At 35.6% G+C, this 18,266-nt stretch overlaps 1 pseudogene; it reads right to left on the bottom strand.

Moving 5' to 3' along the window:
* Window positions 1-643: 643 nt before the first annotated feature.
* LOC137765153 (eukaryotic translation initiation factor 2A pseudogene) overlaps window positions 644-18,266 on the bottom strand; it is a 56,658-nt pseudogene continuing 39,035 nt past the window's right edge.

Genomic DNA, 18,266 nt, shown 5'->3' with positions numbered 1-18,266 from the left:
CAGTTATCTGTCCCCAAATATCAATAGAGCCAAAGTCGACAAACTATTGTCTCAGCTTTCTCTTCAGTTCCATAGATCTACTTTTTCACCAATATCATGCAGTCTTGTTGACTTGGGGTTTAGAATAAATCCTGAAATCAGATGGGGTAAATCCTCTGACTTTGTTCTGTTTTTAAAAAACCACTTTGGTTCTTCTAGCTTCTTTGTATTTCCATATAAATTTTAGTTACAACTTGTCAATTATTACAAAATTCATGCTGAATTTTATTTAATTGCACAGAATGTGTAGATATGTTCTGGAGGGAATCAACATCTAGAATATTGAAGTTTTACATCCAGGAACATGCTATACTTTTGGCTCTCTTTAATTTCCCTCTGCAACTTTTTAAAATTAATTAATTAATTAATTAATTAATTAATTTTCTTACAGTTTTCAGTGTAGGGTTCTTGGACATTACTTGTTAGATTTATTTTTAAGTATTTTAGGTTTCTTGCTCTATTTTTTTAAAAAAATCTTGAATGAATTGTTAAAGTTATAGATGAACATTAAGGATGGGCACATAGGTACTCCATAGATGTCAGTGTGTTTAACAGAAGAAGTGTTTGCACTGGTTTCTGGTAACTCGCTCGCTTTCTGTGTATCTTAAATTCCCAATTCCACATCTTTGGCTTGTGGAGAAAGGCTCTCTCTTGCTGCATTTTCTCCCGTTGATGTTTTTCTAGCTGTTTTCCAGGTACTGTTTGTTCTTTCAGCTGTTCAATTGCCTATGTCTTCTTCTTTAGGTTTTGGGTCTGTTTGTCTGTCTCAGGGTCTCTGGAAGGTGACTGAGAGGCTGTCTTTCATGGTGGCTTTGCTAGGTGGGAGTGGAGTCAAATCTGGACTCTTGTCACCTCTTGCTCTCTGCTGTCTCAGCCTCATGCATCCTTTAATTATTAAAGGCTGTTTTTGTTGGTGACTTTTCATTTCCAGGTGGTGGTTTCTTATTCTGGGTTGGTTCTTCCTCATGCAGTTCAGAATCTGTGATTGGTTCATTTCTTAAAACTTACAAGCTGTTGCAAGTTTATATTCTTCACTTAGAACTGCTTGGTAAATTACTGTCTTTCCTGTAAATATTCCATCCAAAAATGGCTACCAAGAAACCTGTCGTATTTCTGCATTTGGAGGTATATCCTAATTGTGCAAGATAGAGCCGAGTTAATGCCAAATCTTGTATCCAGTGTTAACACATTATCCAAGAGGACAGGTGATCATTAAAATGTGCTCACCACCTGGGCACCAAGGAAAATATTTAGAATCAGAGGAGATGGGTTTAAAAATGAGTTTGTAGTTTGCAATATCCTACACTTCCTTCATCTCCTCAGATTGCCAAGTTCAGATGCTACTAACATGTGTCCACAAGGGCTGTCGCAGTCTGCCTCAGGACGACCAGTCCCAACTTAAATGCAGAATCACATTTGGCAGGCATGACACGGCAAGTAGCACAAATTCCAAACTGCATCATAAATGGAGCCGTTTTTGGGTAATTTCACTAAAGCAATTTCTCTACTTGCTGCAATGTAATGCAGAGTTTTCCCCACAATAGGAAGTTCCTGTCTTGTCAACATCTGTACCAGCTGTTACAACACAGCAGTGGTTTTCTATTCCTTAGCATTGTAATCTTATCAGCCTTAAGGAAACTTTTGTTGACTAAAGCTGCATTAGGTGCACCCAAGTTGAGGTACTGATCTAATCTACAAAATGAAAATATGCCCTTACTCCCCAGGACATGGACAGCCACCTTGCATAGTTAAGGTCCAGGTGATAACACAAAATAATTGTTTGCAAATTTAATTTATTGGCAATCACATTAAAATCGTTGTTGTCAAAGAAGGGAACTTCACTGTTAACATTTCAATAGTTTCAATAGTTTCATCTTCTGACCAGGATGGATGCTGATTTTGCATTGTTTTTCTGAATGAAGACTTCAAACATGCTCTGGTCTTTACATGACAAAGTTGGAGCTTGGGTATCCCAGCTGTGCTCTAAGCTGGTTTTAAAATACAGAGAAAGTATGTAGCATTATGTTAGGGTCAAAGAAAATAACAAGAATAGAGAAGAATCTTTATTGTATATTTTTGCTGTCTTTTGGATGGCTCCTGACTCATGAAGCAGTTTGACAAACAAATCTATTTTTATGTATTTTTTAATTAAATTAAAAAATTATTTTCATTTTGAAGTGACTGGAGACTCACAGTCAGTTGTAAGAAATAATATGAAGAGAACCCGGGTATCTTTTACCCAGCTTTCTACAATGTAAATCTACCTGTAGATCTTTCTACAATGTAATCTACCTGTATTATCTACAATGATAATCTACCTGTAAGCTATAGCAAAGTATCAACGTCAGGATGTTTACACTGATACAGTCAAGATACAGACCATCTCCATCACATGACTTCCTGCCTTCCCACAGCCCTCTTGTTCTCTGCTTCTATAATTTAGTCATTTCAACAATGTTATGCAAGTGGAATCATACAGAATATAACTTAGGGGGATTGCCTTTTTTGTTTCATTCAGCATAATTCAGATAAGGATTCATCCAAGTTGTATCAATAGCTTGTTTTTTCATTGACTATACTCTATGGTATGGATGTGTCACAATTTAACCATTCATCCATTGAAAGACATTTGGTCTGCTTCCAATTTTTGGCTATTAAGCATAAAGTGTCTATTAATATTTATGTAGATGATATTGTGTGAACATAAGTTTTCATTTCTTTGCCATCAATGTCTAGGAGTACAATTACAAGTTTGTATGGTAGCCACATACTTAGTTTTTTAAGAAACTACCAAACTGTTTCCAGAGTGGTTGTACCATTTTACTTGTTATTTATCATGTTGTTGTAGGAATAAGAGAGGAGAAGTTTTCTGACAACTTAATGACTGATGGGTTCCTTCAGGAAGTTGGGAGACCCAAAAGGAGACACGGGTTTGGTGAGATTAAAATCACGGTTTTAGAAACAGACTTACAGACATAGAAAACAGACTTGTGGTTGCCAAGGGGGTGGGTGTGGGGGAGGGATAGAGTGGGAGTTTGGGATGAGCAGATGCAAACTATTATATACAGGATGGATAAACAACAAGGTCCTACTGTATAGCACAGGGAACTATAGTAAATATCCTGTGATAAACCATCATGGAAAAGGATATGAAAAAGAACTTATATATATATATATCCGAGACACGCTGCTGTACAGAAGAAACTAACACAACATTGTAAATCAACTATGTTTCAGTAAAATAGATTTAAAATTTTTTTTTAAAATAAATTTAAAAAAACGACAGTTTTGTTTTGAACGTGATGAGTTTGAGATGCCTGCGATGGAAACCCTAGTGGAGCTGGCCTGCCAGCATTTGGGTGAACATCCACTGCTCATCAGTGAGACTGGCAGAAGATGCAGATTGGAGATGTGTGGTCTGGAAGCCAGGAGAGGACACCAGAGTTGAGTGATAAGAATAGAAGGATGTAAAAGAACCCTGAAAATTAGAAGTTCCAGGGGAGTAAGAAACTGAGAAATAGTCCCTGATGTGAATTTCAGACAAACTTAGGAAATACAGTAGGTGCCCATGTCCAGGAAGCCAAAATAGACCCTGGTTTTAGGACACGCTATAGGTGGACCACTTTGGTGCTTTCAGTTTCGATGGACTGGTGATGACAGAAGCCATGTTTAAAATTGAACGTGGCCAAGACAGTGTAGACTGGTCTTTGATCCAAGCGGAAATCCATTCTGGAGAGGCAAAAATGCCTGCTTCCAATGGAGCAGACTTCCTCCCTAAATGTCACATTGTCCTTGGTCAGAATGACTGGAGAGACAAGCTTAAGGGTTTCCCCCAGAGTAGGAGGGAATCAACAAAAGTTGGTTGCTTGTAGATGAAGTCCTTGTCTCTTAACCTTCATGATTTGATTCTTTAAAATTTTGCCAAAGCCATCACAGTGACTTAAAATGAGGGTAAATTTTCTTTCAAGGAGAATGTTAGGTTTAGGTATGTTGATGGAAATAATCAATAAACAATCTATAATAGGAATAGAAAAGAGTTTTATTCTTGCCAAACTGAGGACGTTAGCCTAGGAGACACAGATCCAAGAAGCACTTGAATCGTGTTCCCCAGACTACAAAATAAGTGAGGCTTATAAAGGCAAAAACCACAGAGTTACGTAAGTTGCTTGTCAAGAATTATAATTGGAGCTGGCAAGCAGTAAAGGTGCTTGTTAAGCAAGGATTGGTTGGGGTCTGAAATGGTTGCATAGTTACAAGGGGAGACCTTGAGAGCATAAGGTTGCAGCTGGCAGCTGTTCATAGATACTGTTTTGAGAACGGCTGGTGGTGTCCTTCAGTCTGACAGAGGTCAGAAAACTCAAGTTCAAAGGGATGCAGGAACATGTCTGAAATTACGGCCACCCGGCTCCATTTTGAATGCCTGAACCACAGTTACTCCATTTTGATTTTAAAATGCATTCTTTTCCTTAATGGTTATAGTAGATGTACGATGCATGTTTGACAGGCTGTAAGAGTCTGTTCTGATTAGCTTAAAGTTCAAGCCAAATCGTGTATAAGCCAGAATGACTTTCCCATACCTCAGTATGTGAAAAATTCTCCCATCAGGCATTAATAATGTTGAATCATCACATTAAATAATAAAGAAATGATAATTTACTGATCAAAATCTAAGGAACTAATACTGGGCAACTGTTGAAATACGTCACTTAAAATTGCTCATAGATCACTTTATCAGGAATCTCTAAAAGCTGTAATGACAATATACATCAGCTTTTAATGTTTCAATAATTTTTAGATACTCCCTTTATTTACATTGACTTTTGTTTCTTTTCTAAAATTATCTGTGAAATATTCAATAAAATAATGTTTATGATCAATATAATGGTATCCCCTTAATTCTGAAAGGATTCTATGGGTTTTTTATAGAATGTCTTATAAAATAAATGACAAGATAATTGTTTGATTAGCCCATGGATGGTAATGACAGGGAAAATGAGGTTGACATTAAAAAATACCATTAAAATGTGTTTGGCAGTAGGATCTAGAAAACAAATGAGTTAGAACAGCAAAAGAATAGTATCTAATTAACCCTAAAAACAAGAGGAAGACTGATGTTTTTCCCTAGACTATAAACTAAAAAACCACTTGCTTTTAAACCCATCAGGAAGCACCTCCCTCCCCTACTTGACTGATAATAAGCCACAGACTATCCCAAATCTTGGTACTTACAAGGCTTTTATAGCAAATGAGAAAATAGTAAAGTTAATGCCCCTTAACAGGAATTTCATTTGCACCAGTTTCATTCTGAGTATGACAAATCCATTCAATACACCCGATCTTTACACAAAAATGATTTAAAATGATTACATGGGTACAGTAATTGAAATTTCCCCCTTGGCTATGCGAAAATCATGTCTTTAGCATTAAGGACTCCTTAAAACAACTGAATTTCAATACGAAGAATGACCTCAGAGGTTGGAGGTTAATTTCTCACTTAATTTCTCCATTTTCTCCTGCTCCTGCTTGTCATTTGGAGTCTCTGTAATCCAGTTTCTTTCGTTTCTTCCCCTGATGCCTCTAACTGTACCACTTTCCCACTGGAATATAGGCTTGTCCTTTCTGCCTTAAAGGACACGTTATTCCACTTCTAAGTAGGTTAACTTTGCCACATAAATTTTTTCAGTTAGCGTGTGCCATATGCACTTGATGCTAAAATATGTACTGGGGAGTTTGTCTTTACTTTTAAAAGTGTGGGGTTTCTGGCTTCACTCTTTGATCTTTATAAAGCCATATGGTTTTTCTGACCTTGGATAATGTAAAAGATATTTGGCAGTTGAGGATGTGCAAAGGCTGTTGAAAATCCATAGAGAAGTAACAGAACACTCTTAACAGAGGACGTAACATCACCTTCACCACCTAAAGCTTCTATATCTTTGTTCTTTTGGATGTATCAGACAGGAGACTTGAATTGTTATCAACAAAATTGAATATCAAATTCATTGCTTATGAGACTGAAATATTCTTCCCACTGTTAGAATTGTCCCCTGGCAGATTATCCATGTGTATGTCAAATGTACAACCAAACCAGTATAATTTAGTGAGTCCAGCATCCTAAGATCTCATTCCCTGACTAGGCAAATAGGATTCAGTTCAGTACGTTGAAATTTCTCTGTTTAATTAAAATGTTAGGGTACTTGATTTCAAGGAGGTTAGGAAACCCAATCCAAACTTTTATGAGTTTTTATCTAATTTTAAGTTCTATTTTACTTTAGTCATAGCTTCTGTCATGTTTAGTACAGGTAACTGCAAAATAAATTTTTAACATTGTAAGAAAGTAAGTAGCTTTATTCAAATATCAAGTATAAAAAAAATCAGCTTGTGTAACTGTATAACTTGTCTATGTAATTTGACTGAAGGTGATGGAGGGCATCCAACTTAGAGTATTTTATGTTTTATTTTTTCTGTTCTCTGGCCGGATAACAATTCTATCTTTTCTATCCAGTGAAATGAGATATTTATGTGACAAATTTTAGTATATTCCATGCATTTTATTCTATCCATGTTTATGCCCAATACCATTCCAACAGCGAGGCAATTTGAAAATGAGCCATGATATAGTCTTCTGAGTAAAATTACACAAATGTTATACGAATTTGAGAGTCATTTCACTAGTAGGAATATAAGAAGTTTCCTAATTTCCAAGGCACACAATAAGCTTATTAGATACAGAAAGAAGTTATTACAAATGTGCTTTTCTCTTCATTTAAAATTGATTCTCAAAGCTGCAAGGGCAGGTAGAAGAGCCAAATCCCCACATTAGTGTGTTCATTGAGGGACATTGTTTTCAGAGCACAATAAAATATTTTAAGAATGTGATTCCATGAATTACAGGTCTCAGGTCAAAAATAGATGCCATGCACTTTTACATAAGCTTGCTATATAATCATTCATCAATAATATATCCTTAATATTTCCTCTATGCCTTCATGACTTTTCAGAACGAATACACGGTTGACATGAATTTTAAGGCTCATGTGAGTATCGTGAATGCCTGGCAGTGTTACAACACCACAAATTGTGTTATTTCCATCACACAATAACCAACATTTTTCATACTTTCGTAAATAAGGGAGCCAATGGGTTGCAGGCATTTTGTCGTTAGAAGATAGCTATGTAACTCTAAGAAATTGTTTTTAATATTATTGTGACATATTAGTTCTAAATAATTTAGAAGCAATTTGGATTTTAAGCATGTTGTCTAGGAGGGCTCAAAGGACAGTGCCCTTTAAAGAACTCAGTATAGTTAACTAACATCAGTAACCAAGAATTTTAGGAATAACTGCTATAAGGTTCTGCGTGTAGTTTTCAAGGAAACACCCATGAGAACATGCACATTGACACGGCTTTAAATCCACGGCCTCCAACTTTGGTTAGAATGAAAATACTCTACTGTCATGTCCTTGGTTCTCAGTTGGAAAGGGGTTACTCGTCCATTTTAGCAGAGAATGGCTCTGCAGTAAACTGCTGTCCGTGGGCTAATGCACCTGTGAAAGCTGTTTCAGAAAGTGACAGCAGGAAGCTAAGTGGAAAGAACCAGAAACTCCAGAAATAATCAGGTGGGCACAACAATTCCTGCTCCAACTGTGCCCGCCCACAAGCTGGGAGGCTTATAAATCCTGCAAGAGAGGCGGTCAAGAAGATGATAGAATTTTCCATCACGTTGGAATCTGCTGGAAATTCAATCTGACTTTTACAATTTCTAAGTCTTATCTCAAGATCAAATTTTAAACCTGCCAACCCAACCACCAGAATCCTCCTATTGAAAAAAAAGTCATATTATGGATACCCTCAACCAACTGATTTATGATTCTGCCAATTCAGCAAAAGAAATGTGTTCAGTTTTATCAAATTGCAAGATTCTTTGAAGCCCTGATTTCTGCATACTTTCTACATCTCTAATTTCTTTATACTCAAAAGAATGTCCTTATCAATAGTTTAAGTTAGGAGGTTACATCTTAATATTCCAGCTGCTCTGTACAATAAGGTTAATATATGACGTTCTTCACTTTTTTCTTTCCCCACTGGAAAAATAATGGCTAACAATTTGCCTTGAACTGCAAATCTGTTCTTCTGGCCATATGAGGCTATTTCTGGAACTTTTGTTGTAAAAAATGAGAAAGTCTAGGGTGGAAGTTACAAATTTCTAGTAAGTCACTGGTTCCAAAAGATGAGTTAGTTCTTCTCACAATTAATCCTACAAACCAATGTGACACAGTTGTTCATAGTCTGTGTTAGGTATGGCATGGAAAAAAAATGTTTTTAATCACCAGCCATAGATTCTGCTCTTCCAGTAACAGAATTGACAAGTAATTTTTATAAACACTTAGGAAAATATCTTTCTTGTATCACATATATAAAATATAAGATCTCACTATAATATACTAATATTCTAAGAAATTGTTATGAAGAATAGCCAATACATTTTGTTGTCATTGAAATGACAGCAAAACAAACTTGGCACTCAGCATGTTAAAATGTCACTTTTTAAAAAATTCAAAATCAGAATTAATTGGTGTTGAGCCTTGTCGGTTGCTCTTGAGTAAACTATTCCAAGATCTATGTACCTCTTTCCCACAGGCTTTCTATAAAAAGAAAGAAAGAAATGTACAATATCTAGCATCTCTTTGTTAAGAGATTGTATAAGCTTCTGTTCTATGTTTCCATTAGAGAACAGTGAAAAATACAATCTCTTGGTGCCTCATTAAGTTAAGAGAGTTTTAGGTGGATGTCATATTTGCACTTTCCTCAGATTAACTGAGAGGGTTGTGAATGGAGAATTGTAAATAATCGGTGTGATTAGTAGGGTCTGCTGGCCCTTCGCCAGCACCCACCTCTCAAGAGCGGTTGTCTGGTCTTCTCCATAAAACTGAACTGTGGGTTGTGGATAATTCCCTGTGCCCACCTGCTTGATTGATGGGCAGACCAGTTTTGTGGCGGGGGCAGGAGACTCTCTCCTGAGCTGGGGAGTCCCTAAAACTAAAAGTCCCTAAAACTGCCTTGTAAAGACACCATTTATCAAGTCCTTGAAGTGAGTCTCCAACTCTTGGTGCCCTGAAATACCCATCTCATAGAAACTCTCAGTCAATTGGTGAGGAAGATTCCTCATTTTGCCAAATCCTAAAAGAGTGGACCTATAAATTCATTTCAAGTTTTGTACTATTATTAGTTATGGCTTAAGTGATTTAACATTATTATGAAGAATGACTGATTGGCTAAGTAGATGAAGAACATTCTAAGGGCGATGTAGAGAGCATCTCCTAGGTAGCTACACCTGACACACAAATACAGCTTTTATCATCATCTCCTTTCCTAAATTTTTTTGCTTTTATCACCTTAAGTAGCATTTGCTCACTCTATAGATAACCAAACACCAAACATCATTATGATCTTTGAGCCTTAGATATTAAAAGGGCAAAAATATTGATACTGGGGATATTTAAAGAAGTATGGTTTGTTCAGAGAAAATTATTTGAAATATAAATTTCCTTCTAAAATCTATATTTATAAACATTTGTATTTTTAGCTAATTTCATCCAGGCGCAACTGTACTCACTCATTATTACCATTTGGCACCCTGAAAGTTGGTGGATTTATTTATTTCTATCAATAATTACTATTCATGTGTGTATTCATTGTGAAATTCATTCTAATGGGATTCACTAGTTTATGTAGGATGCTCTCAACTCTTCAGGCAAGAACTTAGCAGTCATTTCATTTCCTACTTTTAAAAATGAAATTCATGTGCAGTTAATAACGCGTTTAGTACAGTATATGAAAGAGATGAGAAATTTTGCGGTCCTTCGAAAAATAGGAAGTCACTTTTAAAGAATGGGTTAATGCGTGGTCAGAAATAAAATACATATCCAGCTTTAAATTCTATTTGAAACCCACAAAACCTGGAACTTCAACGTGAAATAATGGTTTTATTGCTTTGCTTAAATCATTTTTCCCTTTTCTCCAATAATTTTTTTTTAATTCACTGATTTATAGAAAACAACTCCAGATCTGTAAGCCTGAGGAGGTAATTTTAGAATGAGCTAAAGAGAAAATTTGAATTACTCATTTTCTTTTTCACTTGTTATTGTTCTTTGGGAAACAAACGCAGTGCAGGGACATTCGGGATCATCTAGTCCTATTTGCTGTAGAGGTGAGCACACCTGTGCCCAGAGAGACAAAGCCAATCACCCAAAATATACCAGATACTTAGCAAAGTTGAGTGGATAATCAGGTCTTCGAGTCTAGTGGACAGAGGGTCTGCATCCCAGCCAGGGGGCCCCATCTTTTCCCAGATGTAATGTAACTTATTCTTATGCTTCTTTAATTTGAAAACAAACAGCCCTGCTGGGCTTTTCTCTCTATGTAAATGCAAATTTTAAAAGGCACATTTCTCTGTTAATAAAAGACCTTCATTTGTCTTTAAAATCTCTGAGCTAGAAAATTTAACAAATAGGCAGAACTTGTGTTTGGCATGCTTGGGCTCCCTGGCCTGGTTGCTGATCCCTTCGCAGTGATGCTTATTCTCATACTCTCTGCAATCTAAGGACAGTCGCTCAGAAGCACAACATAAGGTGTATCTCTCTCAAGGGCATGTGGGATTCTGAAGACGCAGTCTCTTGAAGGAATGCCTTATAGTGATGGAATGTCAGATAGTCATGTGTATAACTTTAGATGAAGAATCCGCCTGTAGCTTCTTCCATCAGGCCACATCTATTTACGCATGTGTTTATTTATATCCCATCTTATTTCCAAAGGGATGTGTGGCCATACAACACCCCACAGGAGGCCAAGTTTCTGCCCAAGTTTAGGCAAGCCTTCTGCAATATTTAGAGACTCTAAGTGCATCATTAATTCTGAGACATCTAGATATTTTTAGTCATTAAGTACTACCAAGAGCTGCAGGACAGTCCCTAAGGTATAAATACAGAGAAAAAGATGAATAAGTTATGAAAATCACAAGCAAAAAAAATAGAGTTTAAAAAAAACTACAAAGAAAACAAGAAAAGTGGCTAAGTATCCAAATAGCCATATTTTTTAAAAAATGAAAAGTTTCGCTTATACTAAAATCACTTCAAAGCCACGTCTTCAAAGTCTAATAAGCTCCTTTATACTTATAAGTACCAACATTTTGTCTCTCTTAGCAAAATGTTAATGCAATGCAAATGGTATTTCTCAATCTTAAATAAATGTACTCCACTTGACTATAAATTAATAGAAATAGATCCAATTATAAGACTTTAAAATATTCTTCTTTTAAAAAAACAACTGCTAAATTATATAAATATTAAAATCTAGAAAGAAAACAGAATACATTATTGGGTCAATAACTTGCCATAAACTTCTCAAATTAATTATTAATTTCCTACAATCAACTAATTTATTTTGATCTACTAAAACATAAAGGATTCGACATAATTTATTGTTAATTACATCAATTTCATCTGTAATGCTGTATATTTTCCATTGAGCTTTCATTAGAGCTATTTATATGTGTACTGTTATAAACATAGTATGTATTAGGTTTCTTCTAGAACTGCAGTCATCAAGGAGAAAAGAGTAATCAGAAGTGAAGTAGAATAAGAATGGTGTAATTCAACAGAGTGCTAGAAATGGCAATCGGAAATAGTTGTTTGGAAATTAGTTCACCTTCCCTCTGGCCAGTGTTTTCTCACACAGAGTCACGGGCCCTAGTGTTCTCACGAATTGCCTGCAACAGGGCATCTCAAACTTTAATATGCGTAGCAAATGCCCTGAGTATCTTGCTAGAATGAAGTCTCTGAATCTATAGGCCTGGGATGGGACTCTTGAGTCTGGATTTTTAACACTATCTCAGATGATGCCAACCACTGATTTGCAATCACAATTTGTATAGCAGTGCTGCAGGGTGATAGGTCTCAAATGTGGTCCCCTGTCCACCTGCTACAGATTCATTAGATGGATTATTTTGTTTTTTAAATGCAGAATTCTAGAGACGACCCCAGACCCAGTGACTCTAAGTTCCAAGGGTAGGGCAGAGTTTTCAGCAAGCCCTCCACATGGCAGTCTCTGCCCAGCAAAGTTTGAGGAACGCCGCTCCGTGGGGAATTCGCAGGTGTGTGCGTCTAACCCTAAATGTACGACATGAGAGTCAAGGGCAACTTTCTGCAAAGTAATTAGATGAGTACAAGGCTACTAAAAAGAGAACTGGTGCAAATGATTACTGCCCGGAAAAAGAAATTCCAGATCATTAACTTTCTGAGATATCTGTCATCTTGTCTCTGTGTGATACTCTTACTCCCAGACCAGGAGCCGTCAGACTTCAGCATCCATCAGAGACACCTGGGGGTCTCAGTAAAACCCACCCATTGATTATGTAGGTCTGGGTTGGGGGTCCAAAAATTCGTGTTTCTAAGTTCCCAAGTGATGCTGATGCTGTTGGTCTGGGGACATACTTTGTCCTGCACGACAGCATGATTTTGACAGTTCACGAAACCTACGATGTCCATGTCCTCTTGGATTTATTTATTCAATCCAAGTATCACTTGAAGACGAGTACACTTATTCAACACAAACTGCCCACAAGTTGAGACAGTCCATGGGGCTAAAGAAAGAATCATAAAATAGAATCTCTGTGTTCTGGGATTCTGCTCTCCAAGGAGATAGGTCAAACTAACATATGACACCATTCTATGATACTTCAAGGAAGCACACAGCAAAGTGTTAAAAATGAATGACCTATACCCACTCTAGGAGTTCCAAGAATTCAGTGTGGCCTGAATTAGTTTGAAATGTTTTAATTAACAATATGGTACTGAAGTGTTCCTGTTTGCAGTGATAGCAAATTGAAAGAACATTAGTTCAATCTTTGCTGACTTTTTGTCCCTTTCTGTGGAGGCAATTATATCTCTTACAAATAATGATTGCTTTGTTCCTTTCTTTCCAATTCTTGCAATTTTAACTTATTTTATTTTATTTTCTATTTCCAATGTAATTAAAAAAAAATGATGTAACATATCACATGGATCTAAAACAGGCCTGCTGTAGTGCATGACCTGAGTGTGCCCTTTCATATCCCATTCACAGGTTTCAGGGAATGCTTCCTCCTGGGGTCTCATGCACTTAGAATCTGATATGAAGGGCGTTGAAATTATGCAATGCACAGCATTTTTTAAAAAATAAATAAATATATAGATTTACATCTATCATGTCTTTTATGTTTATGTTTAAAGATGCACTGGGAAAAGTCTTATGGCCACTTTGTCCCCAAGCCATCTGGTTCTCACTTTCAACCCCACAACGCTAACCCCTCCCTTTTGTATCTTTCTGGAATTTTTATATGTCTATTAAAGCAGATATGAATATATAATGTTATTTTAGACCTTTTTAATAAAATGTTTTCATAAAATACACATTTCCTGTACCTTGATTTTTTTTGTTCACCTAAAACATATATATATCTACATATATATATTTTAGAGATTTTCCATATAATACTCAGTTATTTAATTCTTTCAAACTTTCTACTCTATAGATTCACCACTGCACAGATCATCATAATTTATATCAAATGTTAATAGTTATTATTGTTGTCATTAGTGATTAGATTTCTTTACCTATCTGGATACCCTCTATTGCATATTTCAATATGACCCTAATGCTAATCTAACCTTCAAATAAACAAAACAGATATATGAAGCTGTCTAGAAACAATCCGTAAAATTGGCATTCATGAATTGCTAACTAGCTGAGTTTTGATTTAGTATAATGTCTTAATTTTTCTGCACCAAAAAATAAATTCTTCAATCTAAAAAAATAAATAACTAAATCAGTGCGTTTCCATGTTATTCATAGTAATATGTCCTTATTCACTATTGATAATGGTTGTTTGTCCATCTCTTTTTCTTGATCAATTTCACTAAGAATTTACCAGTTTTAGTAGTATCTAAAAGGAACCAAACTTTGGCATTGGTGATCGTCTCTGGGGTCTGTTTATTTTCTATTTTATTAATTACTTCTTTCACTTTTTCTTTTTTTCCCATTGTTCCACCTTTCAAGTTTTGTTTGCTGTCATTTTTCTAATTTCTTGAAGTGAGTGTTTAGCTCATTGATTTTATACATTCCTTTTTTTCCTGATGTATCTAAATATCTATATAATATTTCTAACATACTCTAATATATCTTTATACTCTCTATATATTATTCACCACTTAAAAAACCCAAAAATCCATAATCTTGTCTTTAGTCATATCCACAAGTTTTGAACTAGTCAGATTATTTTAAAATTATATTCTATCAAAATGTTTTCCAAATTTAATTTTGATTTCTTCTTGGAGCCATGGATTATTTAGAAATATATGATGTATGCTCCAAAGGTTTGGGAATTGTTTGGTTTTCTGATTTCTAGCTTAACACATCTATCTTCAAGAAGCATGTTTTGTATTATTTTAATCCTTAGAAATAATTTGAAACTCGGTTTACAGAGAATACAGTCTATTTTTGTAAGAGTTTTGTGCATATTGGAAATAACATGTGTTTTGCAGACATTGGAGATAATATTGTAGATACGTCTGTTGGGTCTGCTTTGCCAATATCTTTTATGTCTTTATAGCTCGTCTTTGTCGTCTGCTTGTTTTATCAGTTACTCTGAAAGGTGTGCTATCATCTACTGTGATGTGAATTTTTCTCCGTACTTTTGTTCTTTATTTTGCACGTATATGTTGAAGCAATACTGTTTGATGAATTCAAATTAGTAACTATTACATCTTCCTGATAAATTGAACTTTTATCATTTTGAAATGCCCCTCTTTAGTGCTACGTCCTGCCTTAAAGTCTGCTTGGCCTGATATTAATCTAACTACAAGGCCTTTTGATTATAGTGTTTCCGTGATAGGTCTTTTCCCATCACTTTACCTTAACCTTTGTATAATCTTATATAATCTTCATGTAATCTTTAGGTGAATCTCTTGTAAACAGCATAGAATTGGTGTGTGTGCATGTGCATGCACGAGCTTTAATTCAGCCTGACAATTTTTGGTCTTTTAATCAGAGTCCTTTTATACTTAATAACAAATGTATTTGCATTTAGATTTGCCATCTTGCTATTCACTTGTTATTTCTAAGTTCTTTTTTCCTCTGAGATTAAGTTTTTTAGATTGTTCTGTTACTCTATCCCCCATTAGCTTTTTAATTGTATTATCTATTTTTTATTATTTTAATGATTGTCAGAGACACTGTAATATGCATTCTTCACATTAATACCTAATATAAATTGGCACTTTTACCTCAGTCAAGATACTTACAAAGACTTTACAACTCTTACTCAATTTAACCCTCACCCAAACTATGTCTTTGTTGTTTGTTTTGATTCTAAATTCATTTTTCATTCCAGAAGTTTTTTAAAAATTTAATGTAGTTAATCCTTATTTCATTTACCCAAATCTTTACCTTTTTCTCTTCACTCTGCCTGCATCTCTAAACCAACATTCTGGAAATCTTTCCTTCTGCCAGAAGGACACTTTTTTTGTATTTCCTTTAGTGAAAATTTTAGGTTTGTTTGTATAAAAATAACTATTTTTTCACCTTCATCTTTAAAGGATTTCTTTGTGGGATATATAATTCTGGATTTGGATTTACTTTCTTTCAGAACTTCAAACATGTTGTTTTCTTGATTCTATTGTTTCCTCTTAGAAGCCAGGTATTTATTTTATCATTGTTCACTTGAAAATAATCCGTAATTTTTCCCCCTCTGGTTGCTTTTACGGTTTCTCATCTCAGTGGTTTCAGCTGTGTTACCATGATGTTATAAAGCACTATCTAAAAATTACATATTTATCATGCTGTTGCTCATATACAACAACAGCATGATTTCTTTTATTGGCAGCTCGATTTCTTTTGTCATTTTCGGAAAATTATTAGAAAGAAGAAAAAATTATTTCTTCAGATATTGCTTCTGTCCCGTTCTTTTCTCTCCCGTGTTTTATTCTGGACATTTTCTTCGAGTGTATCTCACAATTTTTTTAATCCTCACACCTTTCATACATATAACAGTTCATGTGGATTTCAAGGGCATTGTGCTAAGTGAAAAATGTCAATCTCAAAAGGTCATATATCACATTTCCATTTATGTAACATTCTCAAAAGGGCAAAATTATATAGATGGAGAGCAAATTAGTGTTTACTAGGGGTTGAGGAAGGTGGAGATGGGTGGGAGTGTATGACTGTAAAAGCACAGCACAAGGAGATATTTGTGGTGATGGCACAGTCTGTATGTTGATTGCAGTGGTGGTTACACAAACTACACTTGTTATAAAATGACATAGAACTACACATAGACATTGTACCCAGTCAACCTCCTGGTTTTGCTATTACACTATAATTATGTGAGATGTAACCACGGAGGGAAACTGGGCGAAGCTACAGGGACCTCTCTGTACCATCTCTGTGACTTCCTGTGAATCTATAATTATTTAACAATGAAAAGTTTGTTAATTAAATCAAAAGCCAAGATAATTTTTACTGCTAATGACTTCACCACAACCCAAATCTGGTATTATATAATTAACATACTGAATAAACAGCTTTTATTTATGCAAACACCAAATAATAATGGGAAAATATTCCTTTCAGAATAACATCAGAAATATAAACTATGTAAGATCAGCATAACAAAAATGACAATATCTGCATGAAGAAAACTTTTAAAACTTTTAAAGGATGGAAAAATTATGAACATGTCCATCAACAAGATCCAATATCACAGAGATATTTTGTCTTCATTCAATATGTACATATAAGATTATTCCCCTAAATTACAACAGATTTTTGGCAGGGGTTAGTTAACGTTGTTCTAAAGTTCATGGGGAAAAAACAGAAATACAAAAAACTGGAATAATGAAGACTAATAAAAAATCATAGGACAATGAAGAGGGGTCATTCTAACAGTTATTGGAACATATTACAAAACCTCAATAAGTAAAGCAGTTGGTTACTGCCATGTGTATAAACAGAAAAAAAATTTATAGAACAGAAAGGAAAATCTAAAAATTGGGTTAAACTTATACAACATTGTATACTTTTTTAAAAAGTCATCTCAAATCAGTAGAGAAGGGAGTCCTGCATATGGGGATGGTGGGTTCGGATATTCAATTCTTCTAATGAAGAGGACAATAAAAACTGGGGGAAAATCTTAAAAATCAGACAGAAGTTATCAAAGATCTAACAACTCAATGAAAAATTACGATGCCAAGATATGAGATAACAAGGAAACACTGGAGGTGAGCTGGGATATGGGGTGATTTTACAGCTAGAAGCATCTTCGTGTAAGCAGACTATGTATCCAAGAGGCTGAGAAGCAGAATGGCAGACACCACAGAGCCGTAGGGCTGGGAGGATGGGGTTCATGGGAAAAGCACGATCAAAGACATGGGCATGGTTGTCATCGTAAGGGAGGTAGTTTTCTTTGGCGACTTTGTTCACCGTTCCTTCCTAATCCATCAAATCAAGCCCCTTCCAGTGACCGCCCCCACTGACATCACCTGATAGGTGCCAGCACCCTTACACACTCCATTCCTACACATGAATTATTGGTGCTCCTCATTTCGGTCATCGTTATACTTTGGAAGCAGACGCAAATGCTGAACGCTGCTAATTTCAAAGCTAATAATAAAATTCCCAAGACCTGGCACTTGAGCATTAGATAAAAATTGAATGATAGTAAGAAGTTTTAGAGCCTGGTCACATATTCCATCTATCTGACTGCAACCACAATTAAATACTGAAAATTCCAACACTGAAAGAGGAAAATGAAGAAAAAAGGAGTGAAATGAGGGAGGGAGGAAGAGAGGGAAAGAGCAGGGATCAGAAAGAGGGAAGAAGGATGTTGAATGATGCCTCTCCAGGACAGCAGAGTTCAGGCCACACACCCCCTCTCCCGCCCCCCCACCCCACCCCGCGAATAACAGAGTATAATCTGCAAAAATGCTGAGTCACCATGCTGGACACCTGAAACAAATATAATATTATAAATCAATTCTATGTCAATAAAAATGAAAAAATCCATTAAACTAGAAAAAAGTGTGCTCCTTTTTATAGCTCAGTAGTATTCCATGGAATAAATGGGCCAGTATTTTTTGTTAACCATTCAGCTATTGAAGGGCATTTTAGTTGTTTCCAGTTTTTGGTTATTTCAAAGG

The sequence above is a fragment of the Eschrichtius robustus genome, chromosome 1 (genome assembly GCF_028021215.1).
Source record: "Eschrichtius robustus isolate mEscRob2 chromosome 1, mEscRob2.pri, whole genome shotgun sequence".
Lineage (NCBI taxonomy): Eukaryota > Metazoa > Chordata > Mammalia > Artiodactyla > Eschrichtiidae > Eschrichtius > Eschrichtius robustus.
Note: the sequence above shows the minus strand (reverse complement) of the source record. Positions and strands in the feature narration are given on the sequence as shown.